Genomic DNA, 22,188 nt, shown 5'->3' on the forward strand with positions numbered 1-22,188 from the left:
TGAATAATATTGTAAGCCTTTTTTTTTTCTTTTTTTTTCTTGGATTCAAGAAGCTATTTATGAAGTGGCATCTTACTCCCAAAGAGGATTATAGGCTTAGACCCAACAATAACCCGTGCTTACAAATTATTTTTGGGGTATTATATGTAATATACTAAATCTTGAAAATTATATGTACCGTATGCTTACCAAGCCAAAATATAGTCACACACCAACTCAGATCTCAGCTTTGAGATCTGTTGGGATTAGATCAGTTGTCTCAGTTTTTTATTGGCTTAACACCATGGCAGGAACTTTTGCAATGGAGATGGAGTCTGTTGGCATTAACTTGCCCTTCATACTGACCGAGGGGCTACTCCACAAGCAGAGCCTGCTCTGCCTCTCTGCTTCAGCTTGCCCTGAATAAAATGCACAGAAAAACAGTATTTAGGAAGTGTGGGTCTTTGCAGGTCCTTACAGAAAAGGTCTTTGTCAGATGTATAAATGTCACTTTTGGATGTTGGGTACGACCCTCATCCATTCTGCAGCAGCCATGATGATAGCGCTGGAATTGTCTTTGCAGATTTAGGAAACCATTCTTCCACATAGTTACTTGCCTCTGCCTTTACATGATAAGGAGACTTCTTCCTGCTGTGAGGACTAAATGAATCTTGCATTTCAAGTCTTTGCATAAATTGAGAGAAGGAGCCCTGGTAACTATTTTTTGAACATTTGAAAGATGCTAAGTAGAAAACATTGATCTTTGTTGTTGTACGATCCACTTGAAAGAATTATCTGAACTTTCATTTTTTTATTTTCAGGTATCATTAAAGTGACCGAACTGTTCAACCCTGTTTTGTGTTCTCCTGCAAATGCTTCCTTTGTGTCCATCCCTGTTCCTTAATGCATAAACACCACCTTTTGTTTTTATTAGCTTCCTCTGTGAGGTGTAAATAACTATAACAAATGAACAGTCCTGCATGAGCCATCTCAGAAATATGGTTACTGAGTGGATTGTGTACCAACGGCCTTGTGAGACTGGCATCTTAACATTTATTCAGTCTGATCCTCTACAGTTTGCACTTCTTCAGTTTGAAAGACCACATAATTCTTGACTGCCTAAAGGCATGAGAGATTCATTTTTCTCACAAGCAAAATGAACAGGTATTTTCAACTGCCTCCATTTTGTTTAAAGTTTGCCTTTGAAAGTCTGGCATGATGAATTTGAGATTACCTTTCAGGCACATCCCTATTTCTTTCCATTACCTGTATTTTAAGGTTATACATCTCACTTGTCGCTGCTTGAGTGCAGTGGAATATTACTGAACTCTTCTTTGGCAGGTAGCTCAGACAGTGCAGGACGACTTTTCATTCGAAGACCTTTTTTAGACTTAAAAAGGCTTGTCGCATCTTAGACGTTGCCTAATTGAAATCTCAGAAGTGAAAAAAATGAGTGAAGAGGTGAGCTGCATGCCTAAAATTGTACATAATCTTATTTTGTTCCAATCTGTCTTCAGTTCTTACTCCTTGTAGCCAGGCAATCCTCTCTTGCAGCATTTGTCACTCGTCTCTGGATTTGTGCTGTTCAATTACCTGCCTCCCAAGCTCGACCAGGAGTTCCTGAATTCCTATTTATCTCATGCTCCTTTCAAATCCTGCCCCAAACTAACTTCCTACTGCCCTCTCTTCAGTCATTTTTTTTTTCTTTTAATAGCTTACTTTTTTTGAACAGTTATTTTTCATCTTACCTCTGCCTGTCTCATCTATTCAAGGCTGACGTTTCTTAGAGCAGGACTGTCTGTCTTCACACGTTCCTTAGATGCCCTGTAGACGCACAGCTCAGCAAGGCCCTGCACCCGGCCTGGCCTTACTCGGTTGCGCGGGGACGAACCTCCCTCCTTGGAGGTTTTCACAACTCCAGCAGAGGGTGAGCGGCCCAGTGTAACCTGGCAGCTCGCTCTGCTCGCGGGGAGGAGGAGTTTGGGCTAGGTGATCTCCACACCTACAGCAAGGTGGCTGCAGGGCGGTAGTGGTATCACGGGTAGCAAATCTGGTTATTCCAAATCTTGGGCAATACACCCCTCTGATGGTCTTGGCGCGAGAAAGAACTATAGTTGTTGACTGTTCCTTTTTGTCATATTTGAAGGCTGCATGTATACAGTAAGGCCATTTTTGTAAGAATATTTCTGTAATTGTATGAGGAAGTTATAAAGTGAAATTCCACTCCTCCAAAAAAAAATAAAATAAAATAAAATAAAATAAAGAAAAAACCCTAAATTCTACTCTGAAGTAGGTAAGGTGTAAAGAGAAGCAGGTCAGGAATAATCCTGAATGAAACGTGAGTAAATTGGACAGGGAGACTTCGAGGCGATTAGTTGGGGGAAAATAATCACAGTAGTTTTAGGCTGTTCAATTATTTGTCACATAATAATAATAAAGCACAAAATACCTGGTGTACCCATGTAGTATGGGTTTTACTCATTTCCAATTACCTGGTACGCTAACGTCCTCCACTGACTTCTGTAATCCGAGGTCCAGGTTAGAGAGTTGCATTAAGAAGAGCATCTCTAGCAGGTCGAGGGAGGTGATCCTGCCCCTCTACTCAGCCCTGGTGAGGCCGCATCTGGAGTACTGTGTCCAGTTCTGGGCTCCACAGTACAAGAGGGGTGTGGAGCTGCTGGAGAGAGTCCAGCGCAGGGCTACAAGGATGATCAGGGGCCTGGAACATCTGCCCTATGAGGAGAGGCTGAGGGAGCTGGGCCTGTTCAGCCTGGAGAAGAGAAGGCTGAGAGGGGATCTAATCAGTGTATATAAATACCTCAAGGGAGGGAGTGCAGAGGACGGTGATGGTCTCTTTTCAGTGGTGGCCACTGATAGGACTAGAGGAAATGGCCGGAAACTGAAACATCAAAAATTCCATAGGAACTTAAGGAAAAATTTCTTAACAGTGAGGGTGACAGAGCACTGGAACAGGCTGCCCAGAGAGGTTGTAGAGTCTCCTTCTCTGGAGATCTTCAAAACCCGCTTGGATGCAGCCCTGTGCCACGTGCTTTAGGTGTCCCTGCATATGCAGGGGGGTTGGACTAGATGATCTCTAGAGGTCCCTTCCAAGCCTAAGCATTCTATGATTCTATGATTCTATGATATTAAATGTTAGCTGTTAATGTAGAGGGAGAGCTTGGTTGAGTTTAGGATTTTTCCCCTTCCACCTATGTGCTAGTACTGTTGAGAATAATAATTTGCAGACTCGTCTGCCAGAAAACCCTCCTTGGTTGTATTTTCCTTGATGTGTTGGGCTATCTGGCCCCAGCCACCCTTAAGGCCTGAGCCTGCTACTTGCCTTCTCCCTGTGTTGGACATTTTCCTAACTTCTGAGACAGCTGCGTTAGATCATGCCAAGCAAATGCTACACTTGTGGAGCATTGCACAGCCTTTGGAGAAAACTCCAACAACTTTATTATTATCTCCCCTTGGCATATGCTAAATACTGTGAAAAAAGATAGGTCTCTTACATACAGATACTGAAAACAATGTGGACGTTGCCTTAACCGAGATGATACCATCTTTTTCATTACTTGTGATCCTTTTCAGGCAGGATAATGCCATGTTATAAGGTTGTCTACTTCAAGCTATAGCACAGTATGTTTGTAATAGAAAAATATTTTTCAATGACTTCTCTAAGATGATTCCATCATTGAAATTTAATGTTTTAAATTTTCTTTATCTGGAGTGTGGGATGTGCTCTCACCCAAGGAGAGACTCTGCATCACCTTAGTGAGATTATTTCCTTTTCATATGGAATATTTTATTTCATCTTCTCCCAAGCACTTCTGAAGATACCAGATGGCACTTGGTGGAATCGTAATTGCGTTCAACAACCAGCTCTGGTGGCTGCTTCAAAATAAGGAAATGTTTCTATTTCTTAGAGGACTGGGTCATTTTTTGCTGATGCAGTATCTTCTAGAAGGCCACAATTTATTTCTGCATTTCTGAATGAGAAAAAAAGAATCCTGTTTTTTTTGCAGCCTAGAAATCAAACTAGAGTGTGTTCCACTCAGAAATTTTGAAAGTAAATACTTCAGTCGTTCGTTTTCTTTCTTTTCTATGGAAGATGCGTGCCGTGTGTTTGAACTATTTACAGTGGAGAAAGAAAAGATGGGATAGCTGTGGTGTTTATTGGTGATTACCTGCCTTGTTTGTTTGTTTGAAGGATTAAAGATGCAGAATTAGCACTGCAGTGACATTATTCTGCATATGTTTTGATATTCCCTTCTGGAATTTATGATCTTCCTATGCAGAAACAGGCTTATAAACACCTCCTTATCAAGTTTCTTAAACGGGACCAAATTGATTTTTTTTTTTTATTTCCTATACCATCCCAGTAAAATCCTGTTTTTCATTTCCAGGTGTTGTGAAATGAGCAGAGATGAATTTTATTTGAAGTAACCTGAAAGGAGAAGGAAAGTCATCCGACTAGAACCCAGGTCTGGAGCTCAAGAAACAAGGTGAATTCAGTATTTCCTTACTCTCTGCAGCAGCACCAACTCTAGCTATCATTTGATTGAACTGAATCATCAGCCTTGGTTAGATAAGCATTCAAAGGGCTAAACTTATGTTCATTTTTCCACACGGGGTCTGTGAGACATGGCAACAGCTGCACTCTTGGATTTTAGATGCACCCAACTGTGGTTGCCTAAAGTGTCATGGAAGGGAAGGAATTAGCAGTTCCAAGGGAAACCCTCCAGGCTGTCTCCTTAAGGGACTGTTCTTGTAATTGTTAAATGCTGCTACATTAATTAAGAGCTTGAGATCAGCTACTCCATGGCAGAAATGGGGGAGATCCCAGAATCAATCTATCTTCTCACATACATGTACAAGCTTTGTTAAATGTACCCATTTTCTGTGTGTAAGAATTTTGGCTTAGTATTTTATTTAGCTATTTTATTAATATAACATAGTATAGGAAAACACAGTGTCATTATTTCTTTATTTACTCACAACAGATCTTTTTTAGAGCCATAACTAATCTCTAAAAGTGTTTACTATTGTATCTGTGATGTTTTTCCATTCATCTATCTTGCAAAACTTTAAGGCAGTGATCCGAAACCCAGTGTTGGTTGCAGCTGAGCTTTGTGAAAAAACTTCAACTCCAAACCTGCCTCAGCTGCTCTTCACGTCCTGCTAGAGGTTATTGCATGTCAGCCTGACAGCAGAATGGCATTTGTAGCTTCTCCTTTGGTTGGCTCCATCAAACAGCCTGCATTTTAAAAAAGATTAAGCTGATTCTGAACATTTTGGTTGGCACCAGGAGCTGCTGCATGCAGCTCTGAGGAAGCAGCATCCTGCAGAGAAAGAAGACGGTAGCAAGCAGTTGGGGCAAGTTGTGAACGGCAACCGTTTCACTTAACTTGCTGTCAGCAAGAACAGTATCTAGTAACAGCTGGGCGGTTTTTGAAATAGTGTGAAAAGATGAGTGGAGGACCAGCAAAATATACCATAGATCTGACTAAAGAAGTATTTTTTAGATTTTTTTTTTCTCTTGGACCCAAATGCAAGTTTTTCCTACTAGTAAGCATTTATGTTTATCTTGTGAGCAAGTGGGCAGCGGTCCCTCAGTGTGGGATGAGATTTTATTTTAATCATTCAGTTTCAACTTTGGGAATGAGGGAAGGAACAGAGCTTGCTAAAATTAACTTTGAAGATAATGAACCAGAAATTGTGCTGATTAATATCTGATGCTGCATCAGTGAAGTCAAGACTAATGCACAGTGTGCAACTCAGAAATAGCTTGGGCACACGAGCAGAAATCTCTCTTCTGGAAATTTCTGGAATTCTTTCAAGTATTTTCTAGTACCTGGAGGCCTGTGTCATTGCCATCAAAGGTCATGATTAGATTTGCAGCTCACACACTGTAGTGGCCGTGTGGCCACTACATATTCTTTACCATACCTCTCAGCAACGTTAGCTTATACAGGACAGGAAAGGAGGGGTGTAAATCTAGCTGCATGTAAGTTTGTATGAGTTTGTGCAGTTACATGTGGTTCTATGAAGTCTTAATATCTGGTAAATACCTGTATATAACACATGTGTGGAAAGACAGTAGCAGTTACTGAATTCTTGATCTCTCACTAGATATTTCTTTTTATGACTCCTAAGAGCCCTTTTTATTTACATTCTGCATTTATCTAACAGTCTTCTGCAAATCTATAGAGGCGTGCTAAGTTCTAATAGGTAGCTTTAATATTTTAATATGTAGGCTTAGAGTCAACCTGTTAAGCAATCTTATATGAGATAGAGCCTTTATTATTTAGCTTCAAAAAGCTAAATGAACCAGTCTAGAATTAAAGAAAGGCTATGGTCTCCGTATTGGACTGCTTTGCAAAGCTGCTTCACTTTCATGTGTGTTTTCAGCTGTTGGGAACAGCTTGATGCGAGCTGATGCAATCCTAGGAGAGGTCTTCCCTGGATTAAACTGGTTTTGTTCCTTAGCTACAGCATTAGCTTGGCTTTTGCTTCGCAGCTGTTCCTAATACCAGTATGTGGCACTCATTGTAATCACAGGAAGTGTAATATATGCGTCAAATTAAGTTTCCTAGCAGGCATATTTTAATGACAAAAATCTCGAAGTAGATACTGTGCATGCCTCTCTTGTGTTAATAGCCCCCCTGAAAATACAGCAGGGAGGAAGATGTAGAATTTGAGCAGTGCTTTCACAGGCACTTAACTTGCGATACTGAGAATCCCTCATTTCAGTGGAGGCATCACTCGTCCTGCAACGCTGGGTAGCCAAAGGAGCTTGCAGAGGAACAGGACTGAACCCGAGGAATCCGCCAGCAAGTGGGGGACAGCGACTGGAGCAGAATTCAGGAGTCCCTGTTTTAGCTTCTTTCTTTACAGTGTGTGTGACACGCTTGGCGTGATATAGGAAGGTTCCATTGTTAAATCTGTAAATTGTCCACAAGGCATGACCAAGATAAAAGGCTTACTAAATACTTGCTTTTCAGAAGCATGATTCTGGGGCAGTAGGTGGTTTAGCTAAATTAAAAAAAAAATGTGCAAAATATTTCTGGGGAAAATCTTCATTTCTTTTTTCTTTTGTTCTTTTTTTTTTATCTTTTCCCAGAGAGTTATTTTGATCATTAAATCTTTAGAAGACTTTTTTCCCCATTCTATCATCCCAAGCCCTGAAGTATCTGTTTACTACACAACTCTAACCTGTTTTAAGAAAATAATATCTGAGGAAGTGAAACAATGCAGAAGGCAATGCCAAAAGAGTGAAGAATGTCAAGTTGTCAAAAATGTCTTCTGGGTAGGTTGGAAGTTATTTGCAAGAGTGCAGAAGTGAGAGGAAGAGAAATGAGGTCTGTCAGAGCCTACTCCGAGATACATCTTGGCTGTGAAAACTAGAGGTGCTCCCCAACGATGGGGTCTTGTCTGGAGAATGCTGCCGAATACGTAGCGAGAGCTTAAACAGCACTGCAGCCTATAGAGCGTTCTGCAGATTTAGCCTCGGGTTAAACAGGCTGAACATTTCTTGCTTCTACAAGTGTAGCATTAATAATATTTGGGAATTGTGTACTGTATTTCTTTTTTTAATATATGCCAAAAAAAAAGACAAGCTCGATTCGCAGAGGATGTTGACTTGTGTTAGGAGTTACCACAAGTTGGGATCTCCAGTAGGTTCTCCAGAGTTTCCAAGGGAAAAGGCTTTACGTTGACTGCTTGAAAACCTGTATGAAAGCTTTAGCAGAGGAAAAGATGTCTTGCAAACATGTCATTAAGTTGGCAGCAGCGTGCTGGGCAGATGCCTGAGTGTTGCGAGGCCCTAGAGAATGTTTCGCTTTTCAGTGGATGTTCTGAATATTCGAGAAAATATTCAATTCCTCAGTCCTTATTTTTTGGGCCATAAGGAGGACTGTAACTCATTCTACTAGCACAGAAACTGGGACTAAATTTGTTCTTGGTGTATTCTGATGTTCTTGGGATGCAGGGTTTTTCAAAGAAAAACGAAAGTACGTTGATTAAGGGTGTCATTGTGGGAAATTAAAATTCCCCACTCCCCAGTACTGATGCTGTGTGAGGAGCAAAAACAAGAAGTGCCTTTGTCTCAAGAGATGAAACTAACTAATGATATGGCAAATATTTGCTGACTATTTGTGCCACTAATTTAATATATATTGCAGTGTATGAGTACCAAAAACTAGGCAAATGAGATGGGAAAGAGAAAAAACTGAAGCATTTTCTGTGTATACTGTCACCGCTGCAGAGCAGCAGTTTAATAGAGACCCAGGAGGATTTTTGTGGTAGCACTTTAAACCGAGTAATTATCTCAGGAATTAGCTGCAATGTGTATCTTTTGTGTTGTTTTAATCATAACTGCAATTTCAGTTTGTTTATGCCCCTCTCCCAAGGGATTCTCCCTGGCGCAGCTTTCTAGCGTTTCAGTTGGAATGAGAGGAGGCCTGAGGAAGCCGCGCGGAGCTTTCCCAGAGGGAAGATCAATGCGCAGCGAATTCCCTGGTGACTCTGTGGAAAATGTAACTAAACTGAAGAAGAACTTGGGGGCTTCAGAGGAATGAAAAGGAATTAGTATATTTTAATTAACAATAAATCATCGGTTGTCTATAATTACTATAATGATAACTTTTGCATTAAAATCTTTCTCCTTTATTTCACGAGTTAGTCAAAGATCAGCAAGTGCTGGCAAGTGTAAGGAGGCAAATGTAAAACTGGGAGGTTTAGCCCAGCAACGTGTGCATATATATATATACACACATATATAATTTTTTTTCCGAATTTTTGGAAGTTCTCATGTGGATACCAAGAAAGGGAGAGCTTTCCAGGATCCGTGCTTGTATCAGTTTTCCCTGTCTCAGTATGGTCATACTTTCAAATATCTTAATATGCTAGTGGCTTAGGTATAATGAAGATCTTTACAACTTTTTGATGCTATATGGGAGTTTTTCGACGTGCAGCTCTTCTGAATTTTCTTGCTAAATTATCAACCTCTGGTTGTGTTTGCTTAGAATACGAAAATTAAAAGGGGTTTCAAACCAAGAAACATTTCTAATCCTAATGGAAATAGTTAATTGTTGAAGCGTTATGACTAAGCACAAGTCTTCTTAAGGAAATGTACTTACAAAATTGAAAATCTGTACTCTTTGTTAGTTAATAACAAATAGAGGGCATATAATTTCAGGAGGCAAGTTGTTTTATCACGGTCTCATTAGATGCTGCAAGTTGCATATGTTTAGTGAAATAGAAAGAGATGTTGTCCAAGACTTTTCTCAGTCAGGAATTTGTTGGTATCTTTATTTGGACCACTAAATAGTACTTCACTTCAAAGTTAATGACCTGCTTAACTAAATTAGGATTCCCAAACTCTTAAATGTGAGACTCTAAGTTGATTGAAGAAAAGAGGCACTAAACATAATGTCAGGTGTGTTTACTCTTGTGTCTGCCTACAAGTTTTTGTCACAGTGACTGTGTCTCTTTTTGTGATATCTTTATATCGTCGGTGTAAAGTGCAACATTTAGAAAATCAAGTCTTATTAACAAGCAAAGCAAAAAGATCATTTCTATTCTAAATCGGTTAGATATTTCTAAATAAGAATTTTTTCCCCAGCACGTAACACCTTGATTTGCAAGTTAGGGGCATATTTCTATTTCGTAATCATGATGTTGAGGAGAAAAATATTCATTGCGCAGTGCCATTAAAACAAGATTTTACATTGCTTGATTATGTATCACTTCAGTTTGCATGGCTGGCACTATTCAAAATGTCTTCTGATGTAGGAGAAAAAGTGGGTATAGTGCCTGTCTGGCCAGTCGCTGCTCTGAAATGTTGCTGTTTTGAATGGAGATTGGCAGCGGCTTCACATCTGAACTGGAAATACAAGATCCATGGACAGAAAACCCTTGCATGGCTTCAACCACCTTTAGGTATAAAAAATCTAAAGCCAGGCTGCTGTAGGTGAAAATGTATTTGACCAAATGTGATTATGTATAGATTATTTTCAAATTGCTATAGTGAAACAATCCTCTTTGAGCAGATCCTTATTTCCTTGTACTTTTATCTTGTAAGTGGTAGCTCTTGGCTTGTGCTTTAATAAGATTTGCTTACGAAAGATTGTTGGCTGTGGATGTATTGGTTGTTTTCATCCTGCAAAAGGAAGGAAAGAGCTGATGGGACTGGAGGGGACTGTGCGGTTGAGGCGAGCCCTCGTGATTGGCAGCAGGCACCTCGCTCAGCACGTCGGCTCTGCGTTTGGTAGCGCCGAAGGGGCATTTGGGTGCGCGTGCCACCACGTCTGCCGTCTCGTGCCCGTTGTACTGATTTACTCTGTCAGGTAAATGAACCTAAATAGGCAAAGAAAAACAATCAACGTTTATATAATGAAGTCATTCGGGTGTTTGATGTGTGTTACTGTAAATTGCCGGAGTTTATGATGTTTCCTACCTTTCTGCCTGACTACAAGTCATAAATATAGTTCATATGGATTATAGCAATCTAGCTTATATTGTACAGCCAAAGAGAGACATTTCAAATTACAGCTTTTGCTCGGTTTTGAAGAGTAGGAAGCATTTTGGATTATTAGATGATTTACTAGGTGAAGTTTGAATTTAAGTAGGTCTCTTTTTTTTTTCTGTGTTGCCTTTAAACCAGTTACGATTCCTCTATCTTAGATAAATCGCAGTTGTGGGCCTGTTCAGCCTAGAGAAGAGAAGATTGAGAGGGGAACTTATCAACACATACAAATATCTGAGGGGAGAAGGTAAAGATGCAGGGGCCAAACTCTTCTCGGTGGTGATCAGTGACAGGACATGGGGTAGTGGGAACAAATTGAAACACAGGAAGTTCCGTCTCCATGTGAGGAAGAACTTCTTTCTTGTGAGGGTGACAGAGCCCTGGAACAGGCTGCCCAGAGAGACTGTGGAGTCTCCTTCTCTGGAGATCTTCCAAACCCGCCTGGATGCCACCCTGTGCCACGTGCTCTGGGTGTCCCTGCTGGAGCAGGGGGGTTGGACTGGATGATCTCTGGGGGTCCCTTCCAACCCCAACCGTTCTGTGATTCTGTTGCTAGTGTGTTGCTTTTTTTGTATGTGTGCTGCTTTTTAACCCAACCTGTAGAGCTCATACTCTATGTATGTCAATTTTGGTGTCACAATTGACTACATTTTCTCAAAAGAGCAACTCTGTCTTCATATCTTCAAAGCATGCACTTTTTGCAAGGTTGCAAAGAATATATTGTTTTCTATTTAGTGTGCATCTAAGCTGCTAGATATTGTACACTGTTGTTCATCTTAGAATAAAAATAGCATATACTGTAGCATATAGCATATCCTGTAGCTTCTCAATCTCATAGGTATCATGCCTAAAAATCTGCCTTGCATCTTTCCTTTAGTGATGCATAGTTTTACTTCATTCTCTAGTCATTTTAGAGTTCATCAGCAAGGTCTCCTAGTGATGATGTTGGCAGACTTTTGTAAACTATGTCGTTTTCTGCAGCCCCACTGATTGCTAGTGCTGAAGAGCAGTGTTTTCCATGTATACGTCATACATTTTTCCATATATATAAAGTACAGCTTTTTCAGGCAAACAGCATATGGAAAGGTGTTGACATCCTATATCATCTTCTATCTGTTCTTACTGCAAAATGATGTCTGTGTACATGGAAGGACAGAAAATAAGTGCTTAACTTGTGCCACGCTGATACTTAGATTTTCACTTATGAGCGTACTTGCACAGATTGACAACTGCTGAAGCAAGTTGTCTGTTTTGCTTAATTATTTTTCCCTAAGAGGGAAAACTAGTCTGCTTTGAAGTGACTTTATAATAAAAATATAACAACACAAGCTTTTCTTTTTGATATACATGCTTAAAAATGTTCATCATGGGAATGATGTGGAATTTTCTTGTCCCTCCTAACTAGTAAAACTGTAATTAAGAAAAAGTATGTTCTTGATCAGAACTGTTTTAGATGTGTGGATTTATCTGGTTCAACGCCATTAAATTTGCATGGAGTCTTAAATCAACTCCTGGCAACTCCTGTTTTCACTTGGTCTAGTATAAGAGGTAGTGTTAGGTTATGTCAAAAACTGCATAGAATTTCATAAATGCAAATGTTGATTTATACAGACCTATTTATACCAGGAAGAATGTTTGTTTAATTCTGGAAAATCTCTGTCAAGTCCCTGCACAGTTCTAACTATCTTCATTGCTGACCCACTTTATTTGTCGTAACGTCGTCGTCTATTTTTTCACTTGCCCTTGCTGCCCAAACAACAGATCAGCCTTGGCGTTCGTTCGATGAAAACGTGGTGTGGGCGATGCTATGGAGAACTAGGAGTGCAGCTACAAGTGTTCATCCACTGACATCCATTGCAAGGACTTGCAATAAGGGAGGTGTAAGGTATGAGGAGACTTCGTAAACCAGCTTACTGAATGCGCGGTTTCCTTGAGGCTCTGGCTTTTGGTTTTCCTCACAGCTGGTGTCCCTTTAGTAGCCAGGCTGATCAGAGCGAGCAGTTCTTTCCTGTTAGGCTGAGAAGGCATTTCTCAGTGTGGGGGCTCTGTAATATCCAGCTGGCTCCTCGCAGTGAAGCCACGAGCTAATGGCAGAGCTCCCTGCGCGGGGCTGCTGCTCACGTTTGCTTTAGCCGAGAGGTGAGCGCTGGAGAAGTGCGCGTCTAAAAGCTCCGGTGTGAAACTGGAGATTGTTTTGCCACACTGGCAAAGCTCAGAGCAGGCTCACCTGGATTCACATAGCCCTGGAGAAGCTTTTAGGATTTGCTTTGCTCTTTGTCTATATTGCCTATCTTGCATTTTCCTAAACATCATCTCATTCCCTGGAACCACGTAGAGGTGTAGTAGGGACAGAAGAAATCTCAAATACAGTATAAAAGCATAAAAATCTGCACACTGTTTTGTCTGTATCCTTGAATGGGACAGGGGATTAAAAATAGAAGGATATTTTAAGAAATATTTTGCTTTATAGCCCTTATAATTATTATCCCTTAAATATTATTTGCATTATGATACCACCTAGAGGCCATAGATAGGATAATTCATGGTGGATTGCACTGGTAGAATTAAAGAATCTTTTTTGGGGGGCAGATTTGCTGTGACTCGTTATTCATTGTGGTCTAATATTAAGAGAGTTTGGTAGTTAAATATAATCATGTGTGTGCTATTGCGTATCTGCCTGCCTGGAAGTACCTTGATTTACATGTTGCAGAAGACGGATGCAAAAATTCAGTTAATGAAGAATATGAAAGTACTTACACAGGCAGAATGGGTCAAAATATTTTCCTTATTTGGATATTGGATGAATTGATTACAGCTGTTGAGGCTCACTGGCATGTGCCTGTGACGCCTCTGTGGTGCTCTTGGGGTCCCTTGTGTCAGGTGAGTGCGTGTGGCGAGCTGGGGCAAGCACAGTGTCATCAGGGAGGCTGCCAGGAGCGAGCCAGGCAGCTCGGAGGGGAGAAAACGCTGGGGTGTGTTAGCAGGTGCCATACGTACCTTTTGGCGTCTTTTAACCTGAACTGCGTTCTGATAATTGGAATAAAGATCAAACTGCTGACTTCGCCCAGTACTTGAAGTCCTTAAGGAAAAAAGAAAAAAAAGAAAACACCAACACAGTTTAGTCCTTTGGCTCGGTAGAAACAAATTAGACGTGTCTTCCAAGGACCCTGTTAGTACCTTTGTGCTGTGCTTTCATATAGCAGCAATAGGGATATGGCACTAGAGATTTTTATTTTTCCTTGAACGGTAGACAAAAGTTACAAATCCTGGAAATTTCAGCATACACATGTTACTGTGTTTCCAAAGCTCAACAGAAATCAATATTTAGCAATTTGAACTCTATGAAACAGTTAAGATTTTTGGTGCTGTGGAGCATACTGTGCAGTGAATGTGCTTTGAGTGAGTTAAGAAAGAAGATACTTGATTTTATGAAGATACTTGATTTTATGTGAAAGGCACAGCTTAGAATAAATAGTTAGAAAATCACTAGCAGATTTTTCTGGTCTGCAAAAATTTTATGACAGCTTTGGTCTCACACCTTTTTACCAATGCAGCTAATGAATGGCTTATGGACTTGCTCTTCATAAACAGTCATGTTACTACTACTAAGGTATCTGAAAACTTGCAGCAGGTCCTTTGTGAAACACTAATGGAAAGCTGTGCAGCAGCACCTTGATGATTTCAGTTCCTTGTGCTACACTGTCTCATTCAGAAGCCTTTGTTAGCAACGACAATAACGCGCAGTCTGAAACTGAAAATCTCGGGCACTTTCATTTTGATTGTCACGTGCAAGGACACGTGTCAAAAAAGCCCAAACCCATATTGTGCTGGATTTGAAAGCAAGCTTGTGACTGAGACCAAATCATCAACAAAGCAGATGTGGACAAGGGATTGCTGACAGAATCACGAATAATAGAAAGTAAATCGTACTATGTATCACGTTGACAAAGTATTCCACGTTTACGTTATTTTTAATATAGCAGTAAAGGAGAGATTAAGATTGGAGAATAAAGTAATTTTGTACAAGCTTATAAAAAGCTTTGGAGTGTGTGTGATATGTGTGTATGACAAGTGTGACATGAAAGAAAGTTCAGAGATACTTATTTGGGAAACAACAAGTAGGTGGTGGAGGTTACTTGAAGTCAATACCAAGGTGAAAATTGGATATAATGCTGCTCAGTGGAAGAGAAGGAATAGGAGGGAAGGAAATTGTAAGTGAAAAGAGAGGAAGAGGAAAATCCAAGTATGTTTCTCTGATCTAACAAGGGTAGGTACCATGAAAGAAACATCCTGTAAAAGGTAGCATCTTCAGACAGAAGAACGCAGATCTTTGTAATACTCAGGAGAGAGAATCAGTTGAGAAGATAATGGAGTGTTGTTTTTTAATTGATTGAAAGGAAAAGGAGCAGAATGGAGTACATTTTAATTAAATCACTTTGCTTAATTTACTTTCAAAGTTGCTTTTCTCCATTTTCTTTGGGAAAAGAGAACAGCTTTGCACTGTGTCTGATGAGTCATCAAATCTAGGAAGGAGAGATTTTCAAACATCAATTTTCTTTTTTTTCACATTAAATATCCTGTTATTTTTCACATAAACTGTGGAGATTTCATCTGAAAAACTTATGGCCATGACAAATGCTGTTGTACGAGAAGATTCAGCCAGTTTCTCTGACAGATGGGGTTTGCAAGTCATGTCAGTTTTCAGAGGTGGAAAATGAGAGCATAAACTTGAAATCATTTACAGTGTGAGAATTATTCTGTTTATTAAGTGGCCTTGGCAGTACTGGCTATTTCTGCATGTTTTTAAGATATGCCCCGGTACAGAGTTTATTCCAAATGACATAATCTCACTGACAGCAGATGGAAAATACGGCTGGCTTGATAGGGAAGAGCTGAATCTCCTTTCAAAAAACTAATTGTAGCTGGGAGTGCTAACAGTAGTGCTACCTAAATTTCTAAAAAATCTGGGCATCCAACATGTCTTTAGATTGAGAAATTTTAAAGGCTGGCATGTGCCAGCACTCTTAAAATATATATATATATATATATATATATATATCTCGTCTATGGTACTGTTTTCCTTTTTCCATACCTCATAGAAATGCTATTAGGCTAAAGCAGTTTGGGAAAAGGCGATTTGTAGTGATATACTGGAACTGTTGATCTCTGACTTGTGAACCTATGTGGTATTAGTTAATACTTCTACTCTTTTTCTTTCCCTCTGAATGCTTCTCTGTATTAGGGGTGTGAAGTTACTCAATGCACCTCTTGACATGTATTTGAATTATCATGAATATCTTCAATATGTAAGTCGTAACATTTATAATGATTCCATTCCTCTTATGTTTGCTCTGTCAGTGTGAAGACAAGTGTTGTCGATAATATGGTGTCACGTACATACGATATGTGTCTTTATTCTCAAGGAACAGGAAAGCAGTAGTCCCTTTTTCACTAAGATCTTAAAACATTTGTGCTGGCAGTTAAAGAACAGCAGAGTTGGTTTTAACGTATTGTGATGAATTTTGGGTGGTTCCTCACTATGAAAAGAGATGGCACTGTTCAACAGATTGAAGTGCATGGAATGGAGAAGCTTCTAATATTTAGTGGATAATTATAACCTGAATTAGTATGAACTATTTGCTCACATAGCTGCATCGAATTGTGGGGTCTGTTATGGCTAATGAACAAAGTGATGGAGATAATACAGTATATGTTGTTTAACTCTTCTGCAGTATTTGAAGTATTGAAAAACAATTTTGGATAGCAGTTCTTCCAAACACTATAATATGTATTAATGGAAAGCACTTGAATATGTATTTTTTAAATGTCCCAGTTCCAAATGTTGCTTATTTAGAAGCAGCTTTTGCGTAATGAAGATGATGATGAGACCTTTCACTGGCTCAGTTACAGACTGTTTGATGCCAGTCATCCCTGCTTCGTAGTGAGCATTGCCATGGTTAGGGGTATTCACATTGCTTTGTTTGCACATACAGTAATGCTCATCAGGTAGTGTTTATTAGGCTGCAGACAGCAAGGCTGTTCTATCGATAAAGGGAATGAATCCAAAAGACACGATCCCAGTTCTGATTCAGCCGGTGTGATAATGAGCATCTTATTTGTGGTAAAATTCATTGTGATTTCTTATATCTATTTTGTTGATACCTGAGATAAGTATGGATTCATATCATTAAATTCCCTTTTTGCCCTTTTTTGAGCTGCCTCTATGAGGAAAGGACAGCACATGTGAGTTAGCATGTTTTAGGCAGTAATTTTGTTTCTTGAAACTTTTGCATTTTGTCTGTTAACCTTTTTTAATGACATAGAGGTAATCACGTTTTAACTGCAGTATAGGCAGTAACTTTTGCATTTTTCCCATTGCCATTGCATGTGTGTTTCTAGCCTTGTTTTAGAAAGAGTAGATGAATCTTCACATGAATTTGGATATTTTCCCATTTTAAATAAGCAGATTTTAAATTTCTGAAGTACTTTAATTATGCCTGAAATATTTCTGAGTACAGACTGACTTTACTTAGGTCTTCAGAAGTCTGTGTGTGTAAGTCTAAAATCTATTTTTATGTTTGCTATTCATGCATGATAGATGTAATGTAATATTACTATTACCCATCCTAATTAACCGTAAAATTGCAGATTTTAGAGTCACACAGAACCAAAGAATGGTTGAGGTTGAAAGGGACCTCTAGAGATCATCTAGTCCAGCCCCTCTGCTCCAGCAGGGACACCCAGAGCACCTGGCACGGAGTCGCATCCTGGTGGGTTTTGAAGATCTCCAGATCACACATTAAAACAAGAAGAATCAAACAGCATTACATTGGAGTGGGCCTACCCTCTTTGTTGCCTTTCTGAGATAAACTGATGGAAATTTATAAACTGATGGAATTTTATAAACTGATGGAATGAGAGAGTTGGATTGAGAAAAATTCACTAAAAAGCAGTGGGAGGAGAACAAGAGGGAATAAAGAGGGAGGTGAAGGCACCAGGGTGGGGCCCTGCTCACAGGGAAAACCATGTTTAGACAGACCCTGAGGACACACATCGGGATGGTAGCGACAGAAATGACCTTGCAACCAAGCAGGGACAGCAACAGCTCTCCGATACTGCAGGAGATGTCCTAAATGAGGACCATGGTTACCTTCTGATTGCATAACTCACAATAATTCTACCTCCTTTCAATAATATTTCCCAGAAGTATTGAAAACGTATTGGGGAAATGTAAAGCAAATGACGGGCATTTCTTTGTAACCTCTAAGACTTTCAATAAGCTATAAGATTCTGATAATCTTATCACTCCTAACCTGCCTTTTAAACCTCCCTTTGCCCTCATTCCTACTCCCCTTCTTTATCCTCGGTCCTACTCCCCCTCTTTACCCTCAGTCCTACTCTCTCTCTTTAACCTCAGTTCTGTTCCCTCTACCCTCGGTCCTACTGCCCCTGTTAACCCTCGGCCCTTCTCCCTTACCCTTGGTCATATTCCCTCTGTTTATCCTCAGGTCTACTCCTCCTGTTTAATCCCACTTCTACTCCCCCTCTTAACTCTTTACTTTGTCTAAAGACAGAAGTAAAGATACTCTAGTATGTCTGCTTAAATACTCTGACATTAATACACTGCTGCAGCATATATAGAAAAAGGATAATATATACGCAATAATATATACGGTCTGTGCATGTATGTGTATCTACTTTCCTGCCCTCCTCCCTTGTAAATAACTTTTTAAAGTCTTAGACAGTTCTTGCCAAGGTCTACAGATGGTTAGAAATCTCAGAGATATAAAATTTCTATTTACTTTTGCAAAATTTATATGTTTTCTGGAGGGAAAGCCTGCCATGCAGTAATACTTCTTACTAAATATTTCACAGTAACTACCTGAGGTGTTTTGATTTTTGTTTTCACTTGTGGACTCTATGCTATTCAGTGTTACACCAGTGTACAAAGGGTGGTGCTTCAGCAACTGTTGTTGTTCAGAACGGTCAGCTACAAGACTTTTATACAGGCAAGAGTCACTTCATGGTGTTTTGGTAGCAAGCACAGCAGAGAGAGCAGAGCTTGCTATAACTAGAAGGCATTAACAAAAGATCTCCCATAGTCACTTATTTCAGACCAAATGTGAGTGACCCAAAGCTTAAACATAGTTTAGTTTAAAGAGATTTTTTGTCCTCATTTGCTCAACACTGAAGCAAGGGATTGTGTTAGAGCAAAGGCTGGAGGACTGTGAGCTGGAGGGAGCTGCAGCGTGAAAGACTATGCGAAGATCTATGAACAAACCAGTTCCCTTTATAGGGTGAAATGTAAACTAATGCAAAACATTTTGTGTGTGTGTTCATGTGTGTGTGGAATAGATTAATATATTTTTTAACATCCCTTTGCAAGTATTGGTGAAAATGAGGAAAAGCACGTCTCAAAGAGCTGAAACTTTCTAACAGACACTAATTCAAGGATTCTGTCGGTGAATATACTTTTATTTGCTCTTGATGTTTTGCAAGGTGATCATGTGATGTGGCTTTTTTATAGTTAGAAGCTATTAGGCTTTGTAAGTTAAAACTCTTTGGAGTGTCAAGTAATGATTTTCAAGAGATTGAGATCTTGCTCAGTCTCACTCTTGCCTATTGAACACAGGGCTTCATGTTCCAGATCACACAGACACTGTTAAAAAATGCTGTATTGCTCATGCCACGTCATTTCATTTGCATGGCCTGCCCAACACTAACTGTTTTTTTCTCTCTTCCTCACTAGTAGATGAGTTTGGAAGTTTGCCATTCAATATAAACTTCATGATTGTTGGTTCATTTTGTATATAAAATGATAGTAAAATTGCGTAACCAGGAAGTTTTCTATGATTTAAAGGGTTTTTGTGTGTGTTTGAGTGGGTTTTTAATTAATAGTTCATTGGAGGTAATACTACTGTAACTACTTTCAGAATAAGCTAGTACTTGGTATAAGCAAGAAGGTGAGCAAGAAGGGGCCTTTTCCTCAAATAGATGTCTTTAGATGACCTATTTTGGATTTTACTGTACTTTGCAACAGTTAGTTATTTGGTCATAAATGATCTATGCTCTCATGGGATGAGATACATGGGCACGAGGATATTCTCTATTCAAGGTATTTTGTTTCTTCATTTTGTGGATTATTTTCCATGTGGATGTTAATGGAATAGACCCAACCGTAGCTCAGCAGACGTTTTTGTATCGCTTCAGTCTCAATGCAAATGGAACAGCTCTCTCTCTGCCCTCTCTTCTATCCCTGAACTGTGTGTGCTGAATAATACACAGTTCAAATCTTTGGGCCATCACAGCTGCGTGGTAAAACATTTAAGCATTTGAGAATGCTGCTTCAATACCTCTTGTTGACCGATCAGCGATCTATTATAACAAAGCTTAAATAAAAAAAGAAAATATTATCTCTACAGCCAACAGCTTAAAAGGTGCCTTTGACTGATCAGCTGCACCCTATCACCGATGTAAACCGGCAAAGGAATAAAGGGATAATGAACTGTGTATTTATCAAGGAGCCACCGTAATAGTGTTGATTTCAATACCTTGTTTAGCTGATGAACTGATTTTTCTCCGTTGCCTCTGGAGTGCAATTTATATAAACCAATAAGCTGCTTTGCAGGCGCCCTGCTAAAGGCACTGCTGGGATGTGTTTCAGCATCCTTGTGTTACTTAATACTCAAAATGTCCATGAGTTATTCAGCTCAGCGCTAGAATACTTTGTTCTGACAGACTCCTGATAACAAAGCTAATGCGTTGTAAATGGATGGGTGTACCTCGAACAAGTGTAGATAAAGCATAATATATCTTGCAAATTTAATTTGACCTCTCATGTGCCATTATTTTGTTATTGTCTAAAACTGAGCACCTTAAAAAAGGAACAATTGCAAACTTTTATTTTCAGTCCTGAGTTGGGAGGTGGGGCTCGGGTGTATTAAAGGTTAAAGGCCTTTTTTCAGCATAGGTTTGGGTGTGCTGCTTGTCAGCGTTTAGAAAAATACATGTTTCTTAATAACCACTTTTAATGTTCAGAGGTGCGTGCTATGCCTGCTCTTTGCACCACTGGTCGCTACAAAAACGAAACAAAAAAAAGTCCACTTCTATTTATGAAATATAATTGTATTTTATTTCTTTATAATGGAAGGATATTGCCACATAAAAATACCTTGCTTCCCTCTCAGGTGGAGTTATGGTCTTTTAAAAAGTATTTAGTGAAAAATGGTATTTGGAAAAAATGCTAAGGTCTTGATGATATGCATGTGCGTCAACAACAGTCGGTATGCATTTTGTAGCAGGGAGTATTGAGGTTTTAGAGCCATTATAGTTAGTTAGGATAGTCTTAGTTTCATTTCTATTAAATGTATTAGGACATCTCCATAAGAGTTTCAAAAAAGGCTTGGCAGGTGGCTGGCTACCACGCTGTGTTTTCTCTTTCATCTCTGGCAGCACTTTGTGGTTTGCAGGGCACCGAGAACATCTAGTAGCATCAAAACTATGTTTTATAGTGGCTTCAGTATGTGACTGAAATAAATACGGATCGAATTTAATGGTGAGAGGTTCTTCAAGCAGTCCTTGTTTCCTCCTGCCGAGGAAACGGTGCGTTGTTGGGAGGTGCCAGGCTCCTGCTGTAAACCTCAGGGAACAGGTGAAACGAGGGTTAATGTTGCTGTCGGAGACTACTTTAAATCGTGTTATGTTAAGCTCATACTGTTCACAGTGTAAATACTTCACTCTTTGTAACTCCAGCCAGGTTTTAAAAGACAAAATGATTCAGGGTAGCTTTTGAACATCTTTGTTCTTCTTAAGGTAGAAAAAGGAAAGTATTTGCTTTAACCTACTGCTGCAAAGATCTTTAAAAAAATATGCAGTATATTGGTAAGCAGGAGAAGCAGCTAGTAAACTGTTTCATAGTTGAGCATGTTTGCAGTGCAAACTTTAATTCATTTCTTAAGATGCAGTTATCACAAACATATCCTGCATGGGAGCTGGCTTAATTTCATCCATATTTTGAATACCTGTGTACTTACAAAGGAGACATTATTTTTATATAACTATCTTGGAAAAAGCACTCTTTATTTTTTGGGGAATTGAGAGGAGGCAATTTAATTTAAAATTCATGTAATAAGCATATTAAATCGGTCTGTGCAAGTTCTGTTTGATGAGACTATTACTATCACTAAAACCTCAAAGTTGAGAGGACTCCTTGCCAAGATAAGCAGTATTTATAGCAGTGAGGATTTGTAGTCATGGTCTTCTAGGCCATCAACAGTGGAAGCTGGAGCCACATGCACAGTCAAGTAAAATAAACTTTGTGCAGGAGTGCAGTTAGCAACTTCTCACGTGGTTTTAGGAAGTAAAAGGAAAAATGATAGATTAGTGGCAAGTATGTTAATGCAAAAGATCAAAACTTGTTTGTTGTGCAAGCAGAGGGTTATATGGGCATATAAACAGGATGACACTTTCCAGCTCTTTATGAAATAAATGATGGGGTAAAGCCTTTTTAGTTCATAATTTGTCAGTATAATTGCCCATTGTTGATGTTACTTGTTTTGCACAGGGTGTTTACTGCACTGTACGAGAAGGAATAGCCTCTGCAATTGGGATCCTCTGCTCTGTGTGGAATAAGAAGTTTTCTGTAGCAGGTATCGGGCAGAATTTACTCCTTTTCAGTTAGG

The 22,188-nt window shown here is 39.5% G+C and overlaps 1 protein-coding gene across 1 annotated transcript in view; it reads left to right on the forward strand.

Annotated features, from left to right (window-relative positions):
• Positions 1 to 4,288: 4,288 nt before the first annotated feature.
• Positions 4,289 to 22,188, forward strand: part of CDH18 (cadherin 18) — a 211,482-nt gene continuing 193,582 nt past the window's right edge. The window contains exon 1 of the mRNA XM_088525032.1: positions 4,289 to 4,484. The gene's annotated coding sequence lies outside the window, so the exon portion shown is untranslated. The remainder of the gene's footprint in view (positions 4,485 to 22,188) is intronic.

Source organism: Tinamus guttatus, unplaced genomic scaffold, assembly GCF_059628265.1.
Source record: "Tinamus guttatus ecotype Peru unplaced genomic scaffold, ASM5962826v1 Tinamus_guttatus_pri_ptg000222l, whole genome shotgun sequence".
In the NCBI taxonomy this organism is placed as follows: Eukaryota; Metazoa; Chordata; class Aves; order Tinamiformes; family Tinamidae; genus Tinamus; species Tinamus guttatus.